General features: G+C 46.9%; 1 long non-coding RNA gene across 1 annotated transcript; it reads right to left on the minus strand.

Moving 5' to 3' along the window:
* LOC110403299 lies at positions 3172-11925 on the minus strand. The gene is made up of 3 exons (XR_002441608.1): positions 11690-11925; positions 8742-8976; positions 3172-4780 (listed from the first exon to the last, which is right to left on the minus strand). It is a non-coding gene; the product is annotated as an uncharacterized LOC110403299 (long non-coding RNA).

The following is a 22427-nucleotide window of genomic DNA, read 5'->3' on the forward strand; positions in this document are numbered from 1 at the left end:
GAGGATAGGATCATAAGAAAGCTATCAATGGGATAGTGTGGGAAGGAGAGTTGAAGCGAGCAGAAAAATTGTACAAACTTAACAGCTTCCTTCATCAGATTCAGATTTTTATATATATCTGTGTGTGTGTGTGTGAAATAAGAAACTTTTAAGATGATGCTTCCTGTGCCATTTGCTTTGTAATTTTCTTGATGGTTCAAGGAATAGAGGTACAACTCAACTTGATGGGGTGGAGCTGCAATTTAACACTCCCTGACACTAACACTTCTGCAAATGTCTGCTCACATTGGTGTTTGCAAGACCTTGACACACCATACAGCCTCACTTGTCTATCTTGCACAGGTGGGGTCCTGCACATGAATAGAGCCTGGTCAGGTAGGTGTCATACATAAATGGGGGGTGGGGTGTGGATGTGCTTTACACTTCAAATACAAATGGATGATAATGTTGAAAGGATCACCATTAGTTTGCACACGTGTGTCTGCACGGTGGGTTATGCCCATGAATTTTTCTGCTGAGGTGGATCTTTGCCAGTGCTGCCTGCTGCATTTGAGAATGGATCCTGCTTCCTTACAGTGCCTCAGGAAAGGTGCAAGCAGAGAAGACTTTGCACCAGTTTTCTCGGAAAATCTTCTACCACTTTTGCTCGGTGTTTTCCCCGATGTTCATGATCCCTGCCACTTCAGATATCTTGGTCTAAGGAGTTACATAGCTTCAGCAGGCTTTTCCAAGACCATCTTCATACCTATTTGCTTGCCCAGCCTCTCCACTAAGGAGAGGCCATCTCCAGCCCATTCTGGCAGCAGGAATCCCTGGATTACAGCTGTCCAAGGAGGGCAGGACGGGCCAGCCCCGAGCACCATGACAGAAGAAGCTCCTTCCTCTCCTCCCAGAAGTTGCTCCACATTTTCTGCTAATAAGGGCACAGGGAGAGAGAGACAGAGAGAGAAGAAAAGAAAAACTGCTCTAAATTATTCATTGACAATATCATTATGTGTCATAACAGTGTGTCTGTGATGGGAAAGAGTGAGTGTGGCAGGGGCTGGGGTAGCACAGTCCAGGCTGCACAATAGCGAGATCTGATTAAATATTGATGTGCACTAATTGGCTACAGGGTTTCAGGACAGCTTGGGCTTTGTTGGGATCATTTGTATTCTTGCTTTGGAAATGGACCCCCCCACACACACATAAACCCTACATTTTCATGTGCAAGTCCTCTCCCTCCTCCTCTTTTCATCCGCCCTCGCTCTCTCCCTCCCCAGCTTCCAGTCCTTCCCGATCCCCTTGTGTGTGTACAAATTAACAAGATCTTAACCTCTCCTGATTTTCTACAGCACTGACATGCTGCCAACACCTCTGTGCAATTAGGCTAAGCTTGCAGAACCATTTTTTGGTGCAGAAATCAGGTCTTGCCCTCGCGGACCGTCCTCTCTTTGCAGTTGTGCCTGGACTCTTCTCTGAGCCATGCTCCTACTCTTGCCCTCAGAGCAGATGGAAAGTTCTTCCTTGACACTTTTTCCTTCAGAAATGGTCCGGACCTTGAGGTGGGAAGCAGTGGTGGTGGAGTTTCCATAGCTTGTGCCCATAGATCTGAGGCCAGTCTGAGATACGCATGCATTGCAAGGGGTAGGCTGAATTGAAGTTTATAAGCCAGGTTATTTTTTGGTTTAACTTAAACATCATGAGGTCTCCAGTGCTCGGCATCCACTGCCCATGACTCCAGCTGTTCTCAGTGTCTCTAACAGACCCATCAGCAGGTGGTAGAGCAGTAGGCTCCCTACTGCAACCAATAAGCAGGTTGCTGCAGTCTCTCTCCTTTGCCTATGGGCTCCCCCACAAACATTTTTTTTCTGCTACAAATCCCCACTTTCAGAATGCCCGACTGAATCTCGTGATCAGCCTGAGCTCCTTTCACCCCTGATTCCTCTGTAAGAGACAGGCTGAGCTCTCTGGAGGCTGTAGCTGCTCCCGGTAGAGCAGTGTCAAAGCAGGGGATATATTCCTGCAGTCCTTCATGCTTTACAAAATGCCCTTACCCAAAATTTTGGCATTTTAATAATACTATTTGCAAAAGACATCCCCAGTATCAGATCAGACTAGCTAGAGGTAGAAACTATAGATGATGACATGTTGTGTGTTTTCCAGGCAGTCCTGGATGAGTTTTTCGGTCCTGCTTCCCACAACTGAATACTCACCCAGTAAATCCCATGGAAGGACACAAGTCTAAGCCAACCCAGTAATCTCAGAGCCAGCTAGATGGGTGGTGAAGTTGGTACTCCCACATACAGCTGGGACTGTGCTTTTCCCTTTCCTCACCCACAAGCACAACCCTACTGCAGGCAATACAAAGCAGAAGTCATTTTGGCCAGAAGTTACTATTTTACTCTGCACTAACTGTAGAAGTCAGTGTTGTACTTGAAAGAGTCTTGCCAGGAGAGAACGTCAGTTGTCATTCTCTTCAGTATCTTTCTCATCCCAATGACTGATGTGACTCCAGTTCCATTTTGAAAGGTATCTAAACAGTCACGGGAAGTGGGGGATTCTCCATCTCACCACACCTTCCCATGGAACTTTTCCAGTGTCCGGTTGGCTTGGATACTTGGGAAGAAGTAACATCTTTATATTATTACTCCCTGGTGGTTCTCTATTCCTTAATTTGACTGATCACCTTCTGAACCCACACAAACCTCTATCATGAGAAGCATGCTGAGTCTAACTTCTCCCTGCCACATGGGTTATGACATCCTCTCATTTGTTTCAAAGGGCCCCATATTCCTCTTAGGAGAGATGGTGAGCACCCTGCTTAATTTCTGAAATGCCTATGCTCGCAGGATGAAGCTTGAACTGTTTGTTCTGCTTGCCTTAACGATCCTTTCCCCTCTTCTTTGAAATCCTTTACATTATTCTTTATAGGAAAAAAAAAAAAAAAAACAACCCAACAACTCAAACAACAACAAAAGGAGTTTGGTTAGTTAGTTTGTTTACTTATTTAGGACTAAACTTTCCTTTCCCTCCAGCACTGAGCAGAGCCCTCTTCAAAAGGGGCCACGTGTGGGAGAGTCTCTGGTGGATCCCACAGTCTGGGGAGATGGAGAAAAATGCCTGATTGAAAATCAGAAAGGAGCTAAGTGAGATGAAAAATAGAATGATGGGATTCATGTTAAAGGGGAACAGGCCTATCTCAGTGACTAAAATGTCATCAATTTTTTATTAAACAGAATCTTTTCAATAGACAAAAATGAGCTCTTCTGTCCTCACTCATTCACTCATTTTCTCTTTCTTTTCCCCCCAGTTCTGCTTTTGCAGTGATGCCTCCCATATGGAGACATTCTGCTTTTCCTCTTTTTTTCATGCTGCCAGGTTTGATAAGAGGTGGGGGGGTTTAAATGGAGGCCAGGACTCTGGGTTACTGGGATACTCGAACATGTATTTAAGACTATATATTGGTGGTCCACCAAGCACTGAAATGTGGGCTTCCACTCACTCTTGCTGGGTCAAAACTGTCCATCTGCCTTCCACACCTTACAACAACCTCCTGGGTGACCATTAGCCATTGTCTATGATGGTATTTTCTGCCTCTCATCTCCTATGTCTCTTGCCTATTGAGTATCCAAGACTGAGATCCCTTGGTCTTGGTATTGAAAAATTTGCAACTTAAAAAGTTTTTGAGATGTATCCCATTTTGTGTGTGTGTGTGTGTGTGTGTGTGTGTGTGTGTGCATCTTGCACACTGGAGCTTTAGAGTACTGAAGGCTTCTTCATTGTAAGTATCTGAATGTGATATTACCCCCTTCCCTTGCTCTGGTGCTTTACAGGCCATCAGAAAAGAGAGGCATGTTTGCATGGGAGATACAGGAGGAAGAGCAGGAACCAGGCACAAGTTCCAGCAGGACAGAGCAGCAGGAGACATGGATCCGCACGGCTAAGCAGGAGCCGGAGGGAAAAAGGCAGCAAACGGAAGGGATGGAGAGAACAGGAGAGACAAGCAGAATGACTTTGGTATCTAAGGGGGCTATAGGAAAGAAAGGGACAGACTATTTAGCAGGATCTGTTGTGACAGTACAAGGCAAATGGTTTCAAATGAAAAGAGGGGAGATTTAGATTGGATAAGGAAAAAGTTTTTTACAGCGAGGGCAGTGAGGTACTGGCTCAGGTTGCCCAGAGAGGTGGTGGTGCCCCATCCCTGGAGACACTCAAGGTCAGGCTGGATGGGGCTGTGAGCACCTGATGGAGCTGTGGGTGTCCCTGCTCATTGTGGGGGGGTTGGACTAGATGAACTTTAAGGGTCTCTTCCAACTCAAACTACTCTATGATTCCATGATTAAACCTCTACACTTCCAAGCAACACCAGATAGCAGTAACTGAGTTTCAGGGCAGTTTTGGGTCCACTTGTCATCACAACATCACCTGAGATCCTTTAAAAGTCACTTTCCATGTATTATAAAATATACATATAGTGCAGCTCCCCCACCTTACTTAGCACCACGTTGCAACTTGCACAACAAGTTCTGCTTCTCCTCCGAACCTGTGCCTCAGGTCCCAGCAGGGTTTATTTATTTACAGTTCTAGAAGAAGGTCCCATCACCTGGGCAGCCCAAATGTCCCCCAGTATTAGCAGGTGGGTGACCACCTCCAGAGCTGATAGAGGCTTCCAGAGGGCTTTTCAAGCATGTCAAAGAGTTCGACACTTGTCTGTCCATCCGCAGAGCCAGCTGTCTGTCTGCAGCAGGCGGGCATCTCCCCAGGTGGCTGCATCCCAGCTGCTGTCTCTCTGTCTGTCCTATGGGGTGGGCAGGAAAAGAATGAGTCAGTTAAAATTAGCATGGGATTTGATGTTTGCCCTTGTAGTTGGGGAGATGCATGTGAATATAGTGGTTTTCTTTCATCCACACATGCTGGTGCATTTGAGGTGCGTGCAGTTGCGTGTGCATTTGTGCCTTTAGGTGCTGCTTCCCAAGACAGTCAGAGAAAGAAGCATCACCAATTTCATCTGTGCACTATGTTCTGTGTGTGAGCAAGTGCTGAGCTTCCATACTGGGGAGTTACGTGTCTGTGTGCTGTGGGTATTTGTGCGCAAGTAAGCAATGTGATGTGCACAGCGACTGCTGCTTCTCGCAGGGACTGCCTCCCATTTGCTACATTACAGCTTTATCCATGAGCTACCAGCATGGAAATCTTGCTATGAGTCCAGAATGTATCAGGGTAAAGCCCTGCTGACAACAATACATGTTTAGGACCCATTTACCAGGGGAATTCCCCCCCCTCCCTTAATCTCCCTTGAGCCGCGTGAACGCGAGCAAAAGAATAAAAAAGAAAACACAGACAGAAAAAAAAAAAAAAGAAAGAAAAAGGGAGAGAGCGAGGGAGAAAGAGGATTTCCTTCAAATCTGCTCTTTCTGCCCATGATGGAGTCTCATTCCCATAATCATTTTGACAGGTGTGCAATGGTTGAAAAGTTGGGGGGTATGAGGGCGAGGATGGGAGGGGGAGCGCCAGAAACCCGCTTTCTCAGCGCGGGCAGCCCAGTGCACCCAGCTCGCTGATTAGAGATGACAAGCACACCTGCCGTCCCCGCGGCCCCGCAATTAAAGCCTCTTTGAGGTCCCAGGAAGTGACCGCATTAGAAAAGCCCCCTCGCAGCCGGCTCCTTAGCATATTTCCAGTGTCATTAGCAAAACGGCAAAGGCAAGGCACATCGGCGGAGGGCTCTGACATGACCCGTGCTCCCTTCCCGCTCGGGGAGGGGATGCAAAGTGACTTTTAAAGAGGAGTCTTTTTTTTTCTATTTTTCTTTTTCCTTTTTTTAAAAATTTTATTTCCAAGCCCCTTTCTTGCCTCTCCCTCCCTCCTTCTCTTGGAAACATTCCATCTTCTCTGGGGTCGGCAGGGGGAAGGGAGCCAGAATTCATTAAAGGCAGAAAGGGACTTTGCTAAAACTGCGCAGCTTTCAGGGAGGAATTCTCAATTCAGGATGCCAGCATGTATTCTCGCTCTGCTCCCTACTTTCTACTTCAGATTTCTGTTCTCCTCTTCTTCGTGCACCCTCTTCCCCACTCACATTCTGCTCCCACTGTCCTTCATGGGATGACCCTGGTCTGGCTGGAGGTGGCTGCTGTGGGTGGTGGTGAGCACTACGTGAAGTATGGAAGCCCTACTCCACAAAACCAGCGTCATGGGCACCCATGCCAGGCATCAGGATGCCCAGAGAGGTTGTGGACAGCCCACACTTAGAGGTGTCCAGGCCTGGCTGGATTGTTCCCTGGGCAGCCTGATCTAGTGGTTGGCAACTCTCTCTGCAGCAGAGGGTTTGGCACCAGATGGTCTTTGAGGTGCCTACCAACCCAAGCCATTCTATGATCTCATCCTCTAAGGACTGCCCAGTTCTTCAGATCCAACCCACAAAGGGAGCAGTCTCCAGGACCAGATCCTTTCCCTGGTGATGCTGAGGATGAACATGACATCTCCTAAACCTCCCCATGAGTCTGCACAGTTCTGAAGGACATTAGTGAGCTTGTTATACCTCCAGCCCTGATTCCACCTGAGCTAGGAGGCCCCCAGAAGGAGCTTGCTTGTGGTCTTCAACCTTCTTACGATCTTGTTGAGAGGGAGGCCATGGCTTTTGAAATTCTTTAGTTTTTCCACAAGTGGACCATTACACCCAGCTCCATCCTTACTCCATTTGCCTGCTCTGGAAGTGGGAATCCCCTGCTAGCCTTCACAGAACTTTCTGTCAAGGTGCTGAAAATATTTAGGAGAAAACTTTCCTTCCTCCCACAAGCCATCCTCACTGTCTCCCCTTCATCCTCTGGCCTCACTGCACACTTTCCTGACTTTTCGTCTAACACAGCACTGTCTGCAGCATCCCTCACTTCTGCAGGCACCTGGACCCTTTCTTTAGTCCGGAAAAGCCTGGATCTGCCACAACCTTGCCACTCTCGTACTGATCCTATACCTTTCTGGGATGGGTCCATGCATCAGCAGCACTGTCACCATGAAGACAGTGCATCACCCCACGATACCTACAGGATGCAATGGGCAGGTGAGTGTGACTCTGAAGTGTAACAATCCTGACAATGATAAATAATGCACACTGAGCGCTCCTGCAAAAGCATTCAGAGTTGTTACACTCAGCTAAGAAGCCCAGGGCCTTGACAGAAGAACAAAAGGGTCCCTCGGGGACTGCTGCTGATTCCCTCTTGAACAGTGGGGATTAGCAAAGCCATTTTAGCACAGCACTGATAGGTCCTTCAGCTCCAGAGCACTGCAGAGGCTTTAATGGATTTGTGTGCGTAGCACTGCAGAGGTGGAGTAGAGGCTGTTCTGAGCAAGGAAAGGAGAAGCTCACAGCAAACTGAATAACTTCTAGAGCAAAGCAGAGCCCAAGAACTGCATCCTGACATGACTCAGGGCTGAAGAAACAGCTAGCATCACTCAACATGAGGACACTTCTTCAGCAGACAGCATTCATGCAGAGATGCAGCCAAGATCACCCTGGCAGCCCTCATCCCTCTGATAGTTAACATCATTTGTGCATGCCTCCTGGTCACCTCAGTGTCACTCAAAGAATGAAATAGGGCTCACAGTGCCACAGCATCATCCTGAGATGTCCTTGTCTCCGCCTTGCATCCCACTGTCCTTCTGGGCCCTTCCTCCAAGGTAAGCTCAGAGGAAACTAGTGCATTGGAGGGGCATGAATGAGGGGCCAGGAGTCTCCCAGTTATTTGTCTGCCATTAGCATCACAACAGGGAATAAGAATCAGTAAAATTAATTTATTAAAAGGGTTCGAGAAGATTCTTCCCCATTTTCTCTTCAAGTTCCTCTGTGGAAGTCATAAAAACTAATCAAAATATGGTCAGTGCCTCCCCACAGGCTTTCCTTCTGCACCAGCATGAGACTGAGGACAGGTTGCAGTCTTCAAGCTTGGCTGGCTCCAAAGAGCATTGCATGAAAAGAGTAGAGTGCAGTAGCTGTGGCAAGAGACACCACAATGAATCTAAATAAAATAATGGCACAGAGAGCCGCTCTTCAGCAGTTTTGGCTGCTTCACAGTCCTGTGCATTGAGTTTCCTGTACTCAGGGTGCAAAGATCTGGATTAGGTCCTTTATAGTATGCATGGCAACATGCATAATATGACAGCCCCAAGCCTCCTGCTTTGATTCATCTGATTTACACACAGCCTGGGGAAAGCTCCTTTCCCTGTGGGATGGAGTTTTACAGATGCAGGGGCAGGACAAGAGAGGAAGGTCCCTCTCATGGCTTAGAGAGGATGTAACCTTGCAAACATCCTAGGCACTAATGCTTGCTTGGTTTCTGAGAGCTTTCCCCAGCTCTCCCAATTCATAGTGGGTGGATTTTAGCCATATAATAATACCTAAATCCCAGCTTGGGCTGACTTATGGCAGAGCAGTGCCCAGGTGCTCCATACTCCACTGCCTGCAGGTGTGAGCAGTACAGCATGTCCCCAAGGTAGCTTCAGACCTCCAATGGTTAATTATGTTAATGGTTAATAATCTAGAAATGAGCTGGTCAGTTCCCTTATTATCCTGAGAGAAGCAGCTCAGGGACCCCCCTGGGGGACCCTCTTAGGATGCTCCACACAGCAACCATGCTTTCCCTAAATCTTAGAATCATTAAGGTTGAAAAAGACCACTGAGATCATCAAGTCCAACCATCAGCCCATCCCCACCATGCCCACTATACCATGTCCCTCGGTGCCACATTTACCCTTTTCTTGAATACCTTCAGGGACAGTAACTCCACCACCTCCCTGGGCACACTGTTCCATGATGCCGAAGGCACAGGTTGGATTGCTCACACACCTTCTGAGGAGGGGAGATGAAGACCACCAGGTGCTGTTCCTCATGGGATGTCTGCAAGCATGCAAGTGTGATGCTCCAAGCTGCTGCTGCATCTTCAAAGCATGAAGGGCTGGGGCAGCAGATGGTGCTGGTGGCCAAACAGAAGGGGCAGAAAGCTGAATGGGAAAAGGAGGTGGATGAGAGGGCAAAGAGGAGGTAGAATGGAAAGAGAGGAGCAAGAGGAGAGATGAGTGCTGCAGGGGAGTGAAGCAGAGCCCAACGACAAGCTCTGAGCCCGCTCCGTCACTCCTGGTGCCCCCAAGGGACAGGTATCCAGTCTGCAGAGCAGGCAAGTGCTGTTCCAAAGTAATGGTTAAATCAATGTGTTTACAGATGATGACACTAGAGTGACATACAGTGGAGAAGCCTCATGAAAAAATAAACAGGTAATAATCACACTGCGATGTGCACACTCCACTTCTCATTATTGCAGAAAAAAAAAGGCCCACTAGGGTTCATAGCTTCAGGAGATTAACCATTCCCTCCCTGGATGAGACCTCCCTGTGGGGGATTTGCTCTCAGGGTCCCCCTTATTGCGTGGAAACGGGCGCAACAGTGCTTAGGAGCAGTGAGATGTGTCACCTAGCACAAGCTGAGATATGACTTACGGGAAAGCACAGGGAAGAGGTGCTTACATGGATTGGTATGAGGAAGGCAGCTCCAGAGAGAGCTTTCTGACTTCATGCAAGAGGAGCTGGCACCCCACTTTATGCCCCAGCATGATGCTCCTATGGGCACTGTTCACCTCCATAACCCCAGTGAAGACCACTTCTATACCCACACCTTCCTGGAGAGCTGCTTCCACATGCTCGTTGCATGTACAAACCCTCCAAGCAGACTTGTCTCCATAGATCCTTCTCAACTAGCAGCCCTACAATCATGGAAGTCCTTCAGCCCAGTTTTAAAAAAAAAAAAAAAAGAAAAGATTTTCAAGAGATGCTGTTAAGTACATTATTTGCAGACAGCTTGAGGAGAAACACTCCATGAAATTGAATTCACAATGGGGAATTAATAGTTACAAGTATGTCCTATACTCTTTCAAAATGGATTCATAGGCGAAAAGTTTCCTAGATATTCACATGTCGTCCAGGGGAGGTCAGCAAGCCAAGGATACATAATGTTTATGGTTATCTTTGCTGGACAGGGTTGTTGGGCTGCAGTAGTTGCATGAGATTTGCAGAAGTAGCACCTTCTAGATTTAACATGAGGTTGAATCATGCATTGTGCACTGGAGAGAACTGGTGTCACAGGGCTAAGTCTGTCCATCCACTGCTTGTTCCCAACATGACTGCTTTGTTTCTGAGTGCCTGTATCCATGAGATTGCTGACTGGGATGGTTTTGCATCAAGGGCACCACCTAACTTCCCTAGGGCTGGAGTATGATACCCAACCATCAGAACAAACCATAGAGCAGATACCAGATGCTCTGCAGACTTCACAAGTCCACCCTGCCCTCCAACAAGCTTCAAACTTGCATGAAACAGTCCGAGTCCCCAAATTTACATGTTCTAGGAGGAGGGAAACTGACAGCATTTCAATTACCCTGGGGACAAACAAAAGCTAGTGTTCCTTGCACAGCCCCAAACCTCTCTGCCTGCTGTGATTTTGGAATGCATGATCTTCACTGCGCCAAAAAGACTTTAGATCTTAAAGGGTTAGAGCAACACATGGAATAGCCACCTTGAAGTCAAGCTACATAGTGAGAAATGGGAAAGTCCTCCCAGAAGACCAAGAGAAACACTGAAAAACAGCGTTAATTCAGTATAAATAGATACTCTTATTTGTTACATTATTATGAGCTCTCCTTCAAGGACTAAGAAAGGGAAGGGGTTTTATCTGAGGAGTGGGATTGGAGACTCTTGGTTCATCCAGACATCCGCACTTCAGTCTTCTGGGAGGACCCCAAGGAGGTGGATGCCATTCCTCAGTACTGTCTCTAAAGAGCCTTCAAGCACCAGTCCCCCTGCCCATCAGGGCAGCTTTGCCAACAAGGGAGGGCATCACAACAGGTTATCACCTATGCAACACATTAAGAAGGTCTGGACAGCATGAACACAGACAGCTGATTATCACTCATTATCATGTCATGGACAAGAGGGAGGGCAGAATGTCACTCTGTGTTTCACCCATGCATCCCCCAGTGCCATCAGCCCTGAGCAGCACTCGAGGCTGACAGATGCCAGCTCCTCCCTGCCTTCAGCTGGGAGCCCATCTCCTCCCACTAGTCTCTTCTCTTGAAGCTGTTAAGCAGCTTCAAAGTTTCAGTTCTGGCCATCTCCCAGGGAAAAAGAGCATTTTGTAGAATGTCAGTGGTGTCCCTACTCATCACAAACCTGTGAAAAGCCCTGCAGCACAGAGCAGCACCTCAACATGGAGGGTTGAGCTGGGGATGACCTTGTATGCTTCATTCCACAGGACATGCAGTCCCTACCCACCATCACACATATGGCCCTGGGTGCCACTCCCAGCCCCTTAGCACTTATGGGTGGCTCTGGGGATCGAAGGACGGATGGTGACAGCAGTTCAGCTGCCCCTCCTCCACCCAGCAGCATGAGGACGGTGAGAGATGAAGTGGAAAGGGAGGATGAGGCTCAGATACAGCACCTTATTTAACCAGGATATCAATATTAGACAACACTGGCATGCTACGCAGGACAGTAGCCCCACCATCTAGTAGTCCAAATGCCACAGGGATGCGTGTGGGACTCCGTAACACAATGGAAAGTGCAGCAATGACAGCAGAGTAGCAAGGTCCTAGGCTGCAGCAAGTAAGGGCTTTTTCAAATAGGGCAGCTGTAAGCACAGAAATAATGGAAAAAAGGTACTTACCTTCAAAAGGCCCCCCAGATGCAGGCCTCACCAGCAAAATACCCTTGTCTCCACTGCCAACCGTTAAATGAGTCTAGGAAGGGGTGGATCCTGGCTCCACCCCTTCTGGTCACCCAAGTTCATTGCATGCACCTGAGCTCCCCTGGGTTGGCCCTGCCTTCCCACCAGGTTCTCCATCACTGGTTCAGGCCATGACTTAGCATTTCCACTACAGACCCATAGGTTCTTGCACTCAGGTTTCCACTAGCCAGCAAAAATGGGCATGCACAAGTGAGCTTTCTGCCTTTTGGCTCCCAGATCTGCTCACACCCCAGATGAGCACAACAGCATGTTGGCTTCAGGCAAAGTCTTAAGACAGGCATGTTTTGCTGCAGTAAGTTGATGGCTTACACTGACATGCACTGGAGCTGGCTGTAGTTCTTGACTACTGCAGAAACACTGTTTGAATGAGAAATTTGAATTTTGCCCTAAATCTGCACAGAAGAGAGTGCAGGTCAAAGTTGCACTCCTAGACAGGTGTAGATGCCCTCCTGTGTGTGATGCCCCTAGGATGCAGATTGTTGTCAGCTGCTGATCTCACTGCATGGGGACCCCAGCCCCACACTTAAATATCATGTGGAAGTCCAGAGGCCAATGGAGGTATCTAGGAGCCACTGAAAAGCATCTGAAATCCACCCATGCCTGCCCTGAAGCATCTGTGTAAGCCCCTTTTGAGAAGGATTTTGCTAATGCAGAGGGATTACACCAACAGCTCTCTTGTGCCGCACTGCTTAGTTTGGGATGTTTGACCAGTAAATCAATCAGCCTCAATCCAACCCTGAGGAGCAGATAAATGTGTCTTGCTTTTATTATGAAGATTGGGAAACTGAGGCACAGAGGGATTTAAGTGGCTTTAAGAGAAGAATAAACGGAAGAGAATCTCTGAGTATTTCAGGTGCAGGGAGAGGGACTGACTGAATGCAAACCTCCCGGGCACCAGCCACCAGGTCAAGCCTCTCTCCTCCAGCAGATGAGGCTCCTCATCTCTGCATAGCTGCTTGAACACACAGTCCAGCTTTTGGTTCTCCTTGTGAGCTGGGCTGAGTCATAGGCACGTGGGCAGAGGGCTGCTGGACAAGGACACGTGGACAGACAGAGACAGACAGACAGGAGAGCAAAACTCCAGCTGGGGTGGGGAAAGAAGGCAAGGTTTTAAGACAGTGGCTGGGCCCTCAGGACTGAGAGCTCATCCATATTTCAAGTACCAGTTAGACAAACAAAACAAGAACCAGAGAGGCAAGCAAGGAGCCCGTTTGTCATATCAAAAGGGGTTTCAGTGGTACCTTCCTTGCCCTCCTGTCCCCTTGAAGTTTGTAGCTGGAGGGGGGAGAAGGGACAGCTCCCTCTCTAGCCGAATGGCTCCTGCCACAGCTGGAGACGGCCTGTGTGTAATTAACCTCCAAGCCAATCCCCCAGCGGTGGCTGCCAGGCAGATCAAAGAACTCACACATCTTTGTCTGAAATCGGCAGCCAAGGGGAGCTGGGAGGAAAGCAGAGTAGGGGTGGGAGAGGGAGCGAGAGAGCGCGTGTGTGCTCCTAATTGATAAAAAGGGAAGAGCGTCTTCCTCCGAGAGATCTCCAGCCCCATCAAAATGCAGGAGAAGAAGAGGAGAAAAAGAAAAAAGGGTTTCCTTTTCCTTACAGGAGCATGCCAAAATCTAAATACTTTCAGCAGAAGAGGTGGTCAGTGCTATGGGGTCAGCCCTAGGCAGGGGTGGAAGGAGAGGGTGTCGTTGGCTGTAGGATTGCTCCTTTTTGGCAGCATTGAGCCAGGACATTGTCTTCCACTTCTGCCTGAGGTGGGAGCATGCAGGGGCTCATTGAGTTTTGCTGGGGGATCCTTGGAGAGGCAAGGATCTGCTGGAGCACGCAAAGGATCTGCCTTGCCTTCTCTTGCAGCACCAGAAAAAAGAGAGATGAAAACCAGCACAAGCTACATCTAGCCTTGTGTGCTCTGACATGGGGCTTGGCCAATTCGTTAACCCTCCAGCTGTGTTTTCCAGACCATATGCACTGGGGTCATAAGCAGGTGACTTGGCCACTGATTAGATCTCAGCCTTTGGTTGCACGAGCTGACCAGGATGATAGGAAGTGCCAGTCCCGGCACGAGGAGCTGCCAGATGTGGCAGACAATAGTGTGAAAAAAAAAAATGACAGAAGAAAAACAGCTCTGTGAGGGACAGCTGGATTTTAAAGGAGGTTGAAGGGAGTTGGCATGAGAAACGCTAACTTTGCAGATAACTGAAGGGGAGAACTGAGTGTGACTCATGACAAGAACTACAGCCTCCCCCTGGACCAGCGGAGAGTGCTGCCCAAAGCTGCTTCGCCCATCCTGAATCAGATACACAGGATGGATGAAAACAACTACCTGCCAAAGGGACTGTTCTTTTTCATCAGTCGCAGTGAAAACCCAGACTTCTCACCACCACAAGGCTAAAATTGGAAGATACGTTAATATTTTCTACACTGGAGACCATGAGGCTCGTTGGGAACTGAGTCCAACAGTTTATGTTTGGCTGAAGCAAAATGTTCATAAATAGAATATTCCTTGATCCATAATATTCAGTGAAAATTAGCCTTCAGGGTTTTATCAAGAAAAGACAAGTCCACTCCATTGTATAGAGGTAAAAATGTAGAAATCTCCTTGTGGTCACCCCTCAAGTGCAGGAAAGGTCTACGGCCATGGGGATCCTTGGGTGGTGCATACAATTGCCCCAGTAACTGCTCAAACTATTACTCACTTTTATTTTGCTCTATGCAAAGTCTCATTTGGGAATAAAGATTCCTGGTTTGTTTAAATTCATATTTTTAAAATTGCACTGAACAAATGGGTTGAAGCAAAAATTTTGGTTACTTACAGTAATGCAAATTGCAGTGAGCACCAGCCTAGCATCAGTGTGTTTCAGGCAAGTAAAAGTCAGCTCATGAAGGAGGAGATGCCAGGTTTATCATTTTAGTTGCTCACGGTTTCCACAGTTGTAAGTCTCATTGAAGAAGCCTCCTGTTTATCTTTGTTTTGCTTTTAATTTGAGAAGACAAGTCAAAAGAGAAACTCACGGGTGATCAGGCGATGCAGTATTTAGATTGTCAACATGGGTGTAAGTAACTGAGAAGGGAAGCAGCAGCAGTTGTTTATAGATACTGTGCTCTGGCAATATGCAAAGAACCTTCAAAGGGACAGCATGACCTGATAAAAGAGCATATTAAAACTGGGCAACGTCAGGTTACGTGCACAATGTGTTAATCAGAAGCCTTCCACTCCTGGACTGTCGCAGCCAATACTGAGGAAGAGACTGCCAACACTTTCTAACACCATTCCCTTTAAAACATAAAAAGCTTCAGTCTGAAGATTACGCAGCCTTTACCCCTTGGATCTGAAGAGAAATGGAGCCTGAAACAAGAAGACATTGCTCATAGAAATACACAAACCCTCTGCACCTTCCTGTTATGAGCTCAGTTTGGGGACAGGATCCCTCCTTCCAGTGCTTTGCTTTTCAGCTGGAGAAACTAGCATGCTTATTCTTCTTGTGTCTATCTATTCTTCTTGTGGAAGTGGACCAAAAATGCCACTGATGCACTCTCAAGGTGCGTGATTGGATGGTACTTGCTGTCTGGTTTGACGTTGGCATCGAGGAGCACATGTCAGCTGGCTGGTATTGGACCAAAATCTTGCTTGGAGCCAGAGGAAAAGGCATTTACCAGCTCAGCGCTCTCCAAAGTGTGATAGCTGGGCCTGGAGGTGCAGTTTTCTAGTTTCAAATGGTAGAGCTTCAGTGTTCAGCCCATGGGCCAAGGGAAAGCTCATAGGTGGGATAAGGGACTTCAGACTGAGCTTGGTTCAGCTGTGCTTCCAGCATCTGCAGGATGCAGTGAGTGATGTAAGATGGATAGCAGAAATAATCACTATCCGGTTTAGCCATAAGACTTCCACAGATCATGCTTTCACCTTCAAAAATATTTTTTTGACTTGCTCAGGTTTAGGTTAAGCTAATGCTCTTGTTCCTTTCAGTCCAGAGCAGCTAATAAGGCTGTGTCCATGCTGCCTTTCCAAACACTCCCCTCATTCCCTCCTGTGCTCACCCTGTTGGTATCTCAACCTTACTCAGTTATATTGCAATAATATATACCATAAGGCTTTTCTAACCCTGAGATTTCCCTCAGGCAGATTTTGTAAAGTATCCATTTAAAAAGATATTAATGAAAGAACTTTTACTTAATTAGAGCCAATTATTGACTTACCCATATGCTCAGCAATGCTCACTCACTGACTGGTATACAATGATTGGATTTCCCATCTTACCATCTGACTCCGAGCAAGGATTTCAGATATGAGCTGGCTCTCTGCATCCTGCTGTTACATGGTGAGCAGCCAGGCTTGGGGAGAGCCAGTAGCTCATGGCTACAAGTAGCCCATGGCTGAGCTCTTCATTAGATGGACAAGAGCCCAGTAAGAGCAGTTTTTGCAGATTCTGGAGTTTAAGGTCACGGATTTGTTGCTTTATGGTCAATTTACAGTACCATCACAATGAAACTTCATAATGAACTTGAATACAACTCATTTTTGAAGACATGTCTGTGGAGGACAGGTCCACCAAGAGGCAAAATGATAGCAGCAGATAAGTCTGGGGAGGGGTGGGGGTTGTTTATTTTGTCGAAATAGCTTTTATACCTTAAAACAGCAAATTCCAGGGCTTCCTTCCTACCTGCAACATGGACTTGTTTCAGCTGTTCATTTTGGTCCCTTCTTCTCAGAAAGAAGGTTCATGCTCAGTGTCTCATTTTGTGGTTTCTGGTATAAAAGAGGGTTTAGAGGTATTTCTCAGGCCTGATTCACAAGCCTCGCCTTCCTGTCCAGTCTGAGTGCCACCTCCCTCACCCAGCCTGAGGGCTCAGCACCCATCTGCACAGCCACAGCTCAGACCCCATCCCTGCTGGATTCCACCACGCTGCCTGGAAGAGGATCCTTGCTCCCACCCTTTTGTAGCAGCACCCTAAGCCCTGCCATGAATCCAGCCCTTTGTTTCAACCACTCATGCCTGAAAAGAGATGAAAGATGCTCCAAGAAAACAAGTTGCTCCGCAAGCAGAGGTACTAATGAAGCCCAATTCCCCACAGGTTTGCCTCTTGTAGTTGGCTTCTCTGATGTCTGGAGTGGCGTGGACTCAGACTCGAAGCTGCCCCACACCCAGAGCTTTCCCAGCAGCTGGATTCTCCAGTGTCTCATTAAGGCTGAACACGTGCTGCAGGCTTGCCTTATCTCAGGCTGGCTGTAGGGTTGTGGTGCTACATCCGATTGCTTTTTTTTCATCTTTTAGACCACTTCTACCAACCACAGTTAAACACAGTTGAAGGTGACCAACAAGTTAATGTATCACAGGGTGTAAAGATAAGTGGCGTGTGCACACACCACAACCATTACGTACCTGCCCCCTCTCCACCCCCCCGCCCCGTTTTCCTTTGGAAAACAGACTGAAATAAGATTTCTGTTTACAGCTAACACAAACTTACAAGTGATTCCTGTTTCTGGCTGGCCTAAGACCAAACAGAAACAAGTTTTCAGTGCTGTCCATGACATTAAGATGTAAACAAGCTCAAAGCATGGTCCTATTTCTCCTTCCACCCTTGGCAGGGGCTGCAGCTCTAGCAAGTCATAAAGATTCCCAGACCTCCATCTCAACTCCAGCAACTGGAACAGGCAGGAAGGGTCCTCTGTATGCACCTTGTCCAGTCCTCCTGCTCCAACACAGCCAGCTAGAGCCGTTTCCCAGGACCACTTCCAACAAGCAGTAAAACACAAGCACGGACTTAGAATGGATGAAGGTAGTGATATGAGGGCACAAGTGTGTGAGGGTGTTTGCACACGCCAGCTTGCATGATCCAAGCTGATTTTCATCCATATCCCTTATGCTATGGAAGCTGCAAAGCTGGTATAGGTCTAACAAGCTCCACAGTGCTCCGAGACATTACTTGGTGCAGACTAGTGGGAAATCGCTGCTGAAGTGCAAAGCTGACTGAATCATCTGGTGAGAAAATAGAAGTGCACATTGCTTTTAGCAGTAGTCTCAGTTGTACTGGAGGGCTGTATCCATTGCTGGTGCAGAGAAACGTGGCTGATGTGTATGGTGTGTGCAGATCAGGAGAGAGCTCACTGTCACAGACAGCAATGGTGGGATGTTGCCCTTCCACGAGGGAGGAAGGAATCAGTATCAAAATCAATAGCTCTTCTCTGGGAGGAGAATTATCTAAGCAAGGAGAAGTGGTTCCCTTGCAGCTGGTTGATTTTGGTAATCCATTATTCATGCTTGAGTTACAGGCCCCATAGAAGATGCTTGGCACTCTCAAAGGTCATGTTGGTATAAGAGCACATTAATTGTTTCCAAACATTTCACCCTGCAGTACCTTTGCCATGGCCAGGGGAGTTAGTATGGCAATTCTTGATAGCTTTCCTCCACCGTTTCTATCAAGACCTCCAAGAAAGAAGCCTTTTGCAATATACTGTGAAAAAATCTTGATATCAGGGCAAAGATCAAGCCCCTTTGGGGCTGCATTTCTATCATAACCATCAAAGATGAAAATGCTGGGCAGAATTTTGTTTTCTTTGATCCAGACTCAACAGTCCAGAGATCTAGTATTCATGGAGATTCAAAGCAAGTGGGTAAAGCCATCAGACATCATTTATTTCTATAATTTTGAAATTAACTTTCCGAAGAACATCCCAAGTCTTCTGAGAGCAGCTGTATCACAGAACAAAATATGTCAGAACCAAAATCCCAAACCCAGATCCAGCTTCAAATCTGAAGTCTGCAGCTGAAACCAATCTTTAAAACTGGCCAGCTCCAAAGAGCCTGAGCTCTAAGAAAGGTTATCTGAAATTCAGTTGAGAAAGAGATGATAGGACCTCAAAGGAGCCCTTGGCTAATAAATAAATAAGTGAAATCAGTCAATAGTCTAAGGAACTCTTTTGGTCAAGCCTGAAGCTGTGTCATAGTACTAGAGAAGTTCTTCACTATGTTTTATGGTAGTGAAAATTCACCCTAAGCTCTAAGACTTGGGATAGGACAGAAAATAGATGCTCTTCTATTCACCAGCACAATATTTTCCTGCAGTCATTCATCTCCTTCTTCTTAGCAAGTGGAGGAGAAGAAGATTTGATTTAGTACTGAAGCCACACACAGAACAAGTGCTTCATCCAGCAGGAACACCAAACACTTGGTGAGCCACCAGCTAAATGAATGCTGCTCTACAATGAGATTGCATCATGAGGCAGGAGCCTCTTGTACATAATTAACTAAGAGGCAGGCATTTGAAGTATTCAGGGCCTCAGATGGGCAGATATTCAGGTGTCTGATGAGCACTGCGCTGAGACAACAGACCCTTGTTCAATATGCTCATGAGATCAGTTTCTTTATATGGCTTCTATTTTCCATAAAATGTGCAGGATCACAGAATCATCAAGATCTGTATATTCCTGCCAAATCTGTGAGATTGGCCTGTAGGAATAGCTGTTACCATGGTGGAGCAGGGAGTTGTGCATGCACACAGAGAAGGCATCATGATGCAGGCAACAATTGTTCACAAAACTAGGATAAACTAGCAGGCTTATTGCAGAAATGCTTGCAAAGATGCAAATGCTTCACTCCCAAAGCACACTTACAAGGTGTGTATTGCAGGGGCTAGACTTCAATTCAGGGTGTATGATCATTGCTCTGACCAGCACTCCTTTACGCAGTGAGGCTAAGTCCCTCATCCTGTTCCAGCTGAAAAGAGGGACATACCAGCTAAGCCCTGGTGGAAATTTCATTTCAGACAAAGTGGGGGCCAGCTGATTTATTTCAGAAGGCCAAAGGCTGACATTTGAGAGCCTCCCTGCACACACCTCCAAATGGTGGAAGACAGGACTAGGGAAAATGGAGATGCAGTAAGGACTTGCACCACTGTAGAGCTTCTAGGACTTATTCCATCTATAGTGCAGCCTGAAACTCTCTCTTGAATTAAACTACACCTCACCTCTTCCATAACTGTTTCCAATATGCCAGGAGCCATCTCACTCCCTCCTTAGCCAAGAAAGCAAAGTCTGTGCAGTGCAGCATCCTACTTCTGTATCACGTTGGGCAACAAGCAATGGGCAAATCAGCCAGCAATGAGCTAGACATGCACAGGAGGTGGGCAAGGGCACCTGTGGGAGATGCTGAGGAATGGTGAGACAGACACTTACCTGGGGCAAGGGGTTTACAACCTTCAAAATAAAGGATAAGCTTTCTGAGACCTCCATCCCGCTCCATTTGTCAGGGTTTTATTAGGTCAGTAAATTCCCTCTCTGAAAAAACTTCGGACGAATTTCATCTCCATTAGCATTTCATGCTTTATGCTGAAGCCTTTGCCTAGTGTTTTCTCTAGGAAGCACAGAATGGACTCTGTCTATGGAATCCATACAGGATGGGGAGACAATCTGATTGCCTTTTTTTCTTTCTTTTTCCCTTTTTTCTTTTTCCCTGATGGAGAAATAGAGAAGACAGCTGAGCAGCTGAGAGTAGCTGCTAGCATACTGCATGAGCAAGTGGGATCATCACCATTTTACCAGAGGAGCTGGTCACTATGCTCAGAAAAATGCTCTTATCGATAGCTGAATACACTCAAGCCAGCATATAAATGACTCACATTAGTGTCTCTATTGCCCCCGCACCATGTCATGAGGTCACCTATTGCACATGTTAATGACCCCTAGGGTGAGAGAGTGGTTTCTGGTGTCTAGCCCACACTTCTCTTTATTCAGTCCCTGTGCATGCCCCAGGTTTTCGCCTTTGTCACTTATTTTATTCTGAATCCAAACACGGCCACACAATGCACTTGACCTTTGCCCTGGAGGGAACACACTTGGGATGAAGGAAGAATTCACTCTTTCTTCCTTTCTAATTCTAGTTGTTACTATACCATTGCGGACAAATCCCCACTTACACAATAGAAATCGAGTCGTCTGTTCTCACTAGTTCTGGGACATCAACAGGGGTTCCTCCTCCTGCCACAGACGGCCCAGCTTCTGCCTGCATCTGGTTTTCACATTCCACATTCATCCCCATTAACCCTTGTCATGGTGTGGCAGCAGAAGGGATGAGTGGGCTACAGATATAAGGCATGGGGGACATCCAGCAAATGGCCATCTTATCCCATTTCCTCAACAGCCTTGACTCCTCTTCCTTTAAACTATACAATTAATCAAATATCCGCATTCACTGTGATTTCCTTTCTGTCCAGAAGTTGATTCTGTCCCGGGAAGATATGAACAACCCTTGCTTCCATGTTTGGAGCTGCTACCTGGATCCCCAGGGCACCTTCTGTGCTCTCCTTTGGGTCACACCCTGACATGCTTGGAAAAAAGGCAGTCATTTCACTGAAGCATGCCAGAGCTCCTCCAGGATGCTGCTGCTCTGCCTTGAGCTGAAAAGTGAAAGCAATGGACTAGATGATGATGCTTAATTGGCTTAAATACCTGCAAGCTGGTCCAGGAACGGAAGCCAAGTAGAAGGCTTCAAGTTGGTGTTTCAGTGTTTCTAACATTTCAAATACAGACCAAGATAAGGGGAGAAAGAAAATACGTATAGTGGTTTTCCTCATACCCTCTTTTAGGTTTTATCAGCTTTTCAAAATGCACTGAAACCTCCTGGTTTCCTTTCTAGCGGGACACTCCTCCCTGATTTCATGGACAGAGCTGGATTAGACCAGCTTTTCCACAACATTGCTCTTAATTCTTTAAGAGCAATAATTAAGAGCTGTAATTTGTACAGAGTCTATGTACCTGTCCCACGACAGATTCATGTTTTCTCACTGAGCATATCTGCAGAACCCCTGTGGTGGGACAGGAACCTGCTCTCAGAAATCTCATCTGTACAGATTCAGACTTGCTACATCCAAGTCCCAGCTGCAACTTCAGAGCCTCATTTACTCCAAGTCATTTTCATATTAATGACTCCAGTAGGTAGCTGGACCTCAAATATTCTTGTAATTTATTTTGATAACTTTGTTGATTTACAGCCTTGAGGTTGCACAAATGGGCTTAGACTTATCTGTACCAAGGGAATCACAGATCCTGAGCACAGAGATGACTCCTAGACCAAAGAGCATGCCCCTAAATGTGCAAAAAAAAGGCAGCAGATGGAAGGACACTGATTTTTAAAAAGCTCAAAACACAGTGACACCTTGGTGAGCACACTAACAGTACAACCACTGTCACATCTCCTAAGGCGTCCAGGCAGAGAAGAGTTTGGGAAGGGTTGGCAAAAGGACTGGAAGGAAGTTGTGCAGATGTTCATGGGGAGAATTTCTAGGGAGTCACGTATCTCTGCAGATGGAGGGGTGGGTGGGCATCTACCTAATATCAGTCTGCACCTAGGGCCATTCCATCTGCACCACAACAGCTGATGAAGAGCCTTGCACGCTCCCTTTCTCAGCTGTCCATCACCTTCATGGGTCACCCCAAGGGAGACACAACTGGAGCCAAAACACTTAACCCTCTGAAAGACCAGTTCCTGTTTTCCCAGAGAACCAGAGAGCAGCCTCCTTCAGCTGCAAGCATTAATTCATCCTTTCTATTTTTTTTTTCTTCCTGTTGTGTTAACAGAGCATCTAATGTGACTAAATAGGACAACCTGCTCTCCCATCCACATGAAAAATAAATGATGTGCTTTCTCTTGACTACCTTCCC

Source organism: Numida meleagris, chromosome 8 (assembly GCF_002078875.1).
Source record: "Numida meleagris isolate 19003 breed g44 Domestic line chromosome 8, NumMel1.0, whole genome shotgun sequence".
In the NCBI taxonomy this organism is placed as follows: Eukaryota; Metazoa; Chordata; class Aves; order Galliformes; family Numididae; genus Numida; species Numida meleagris.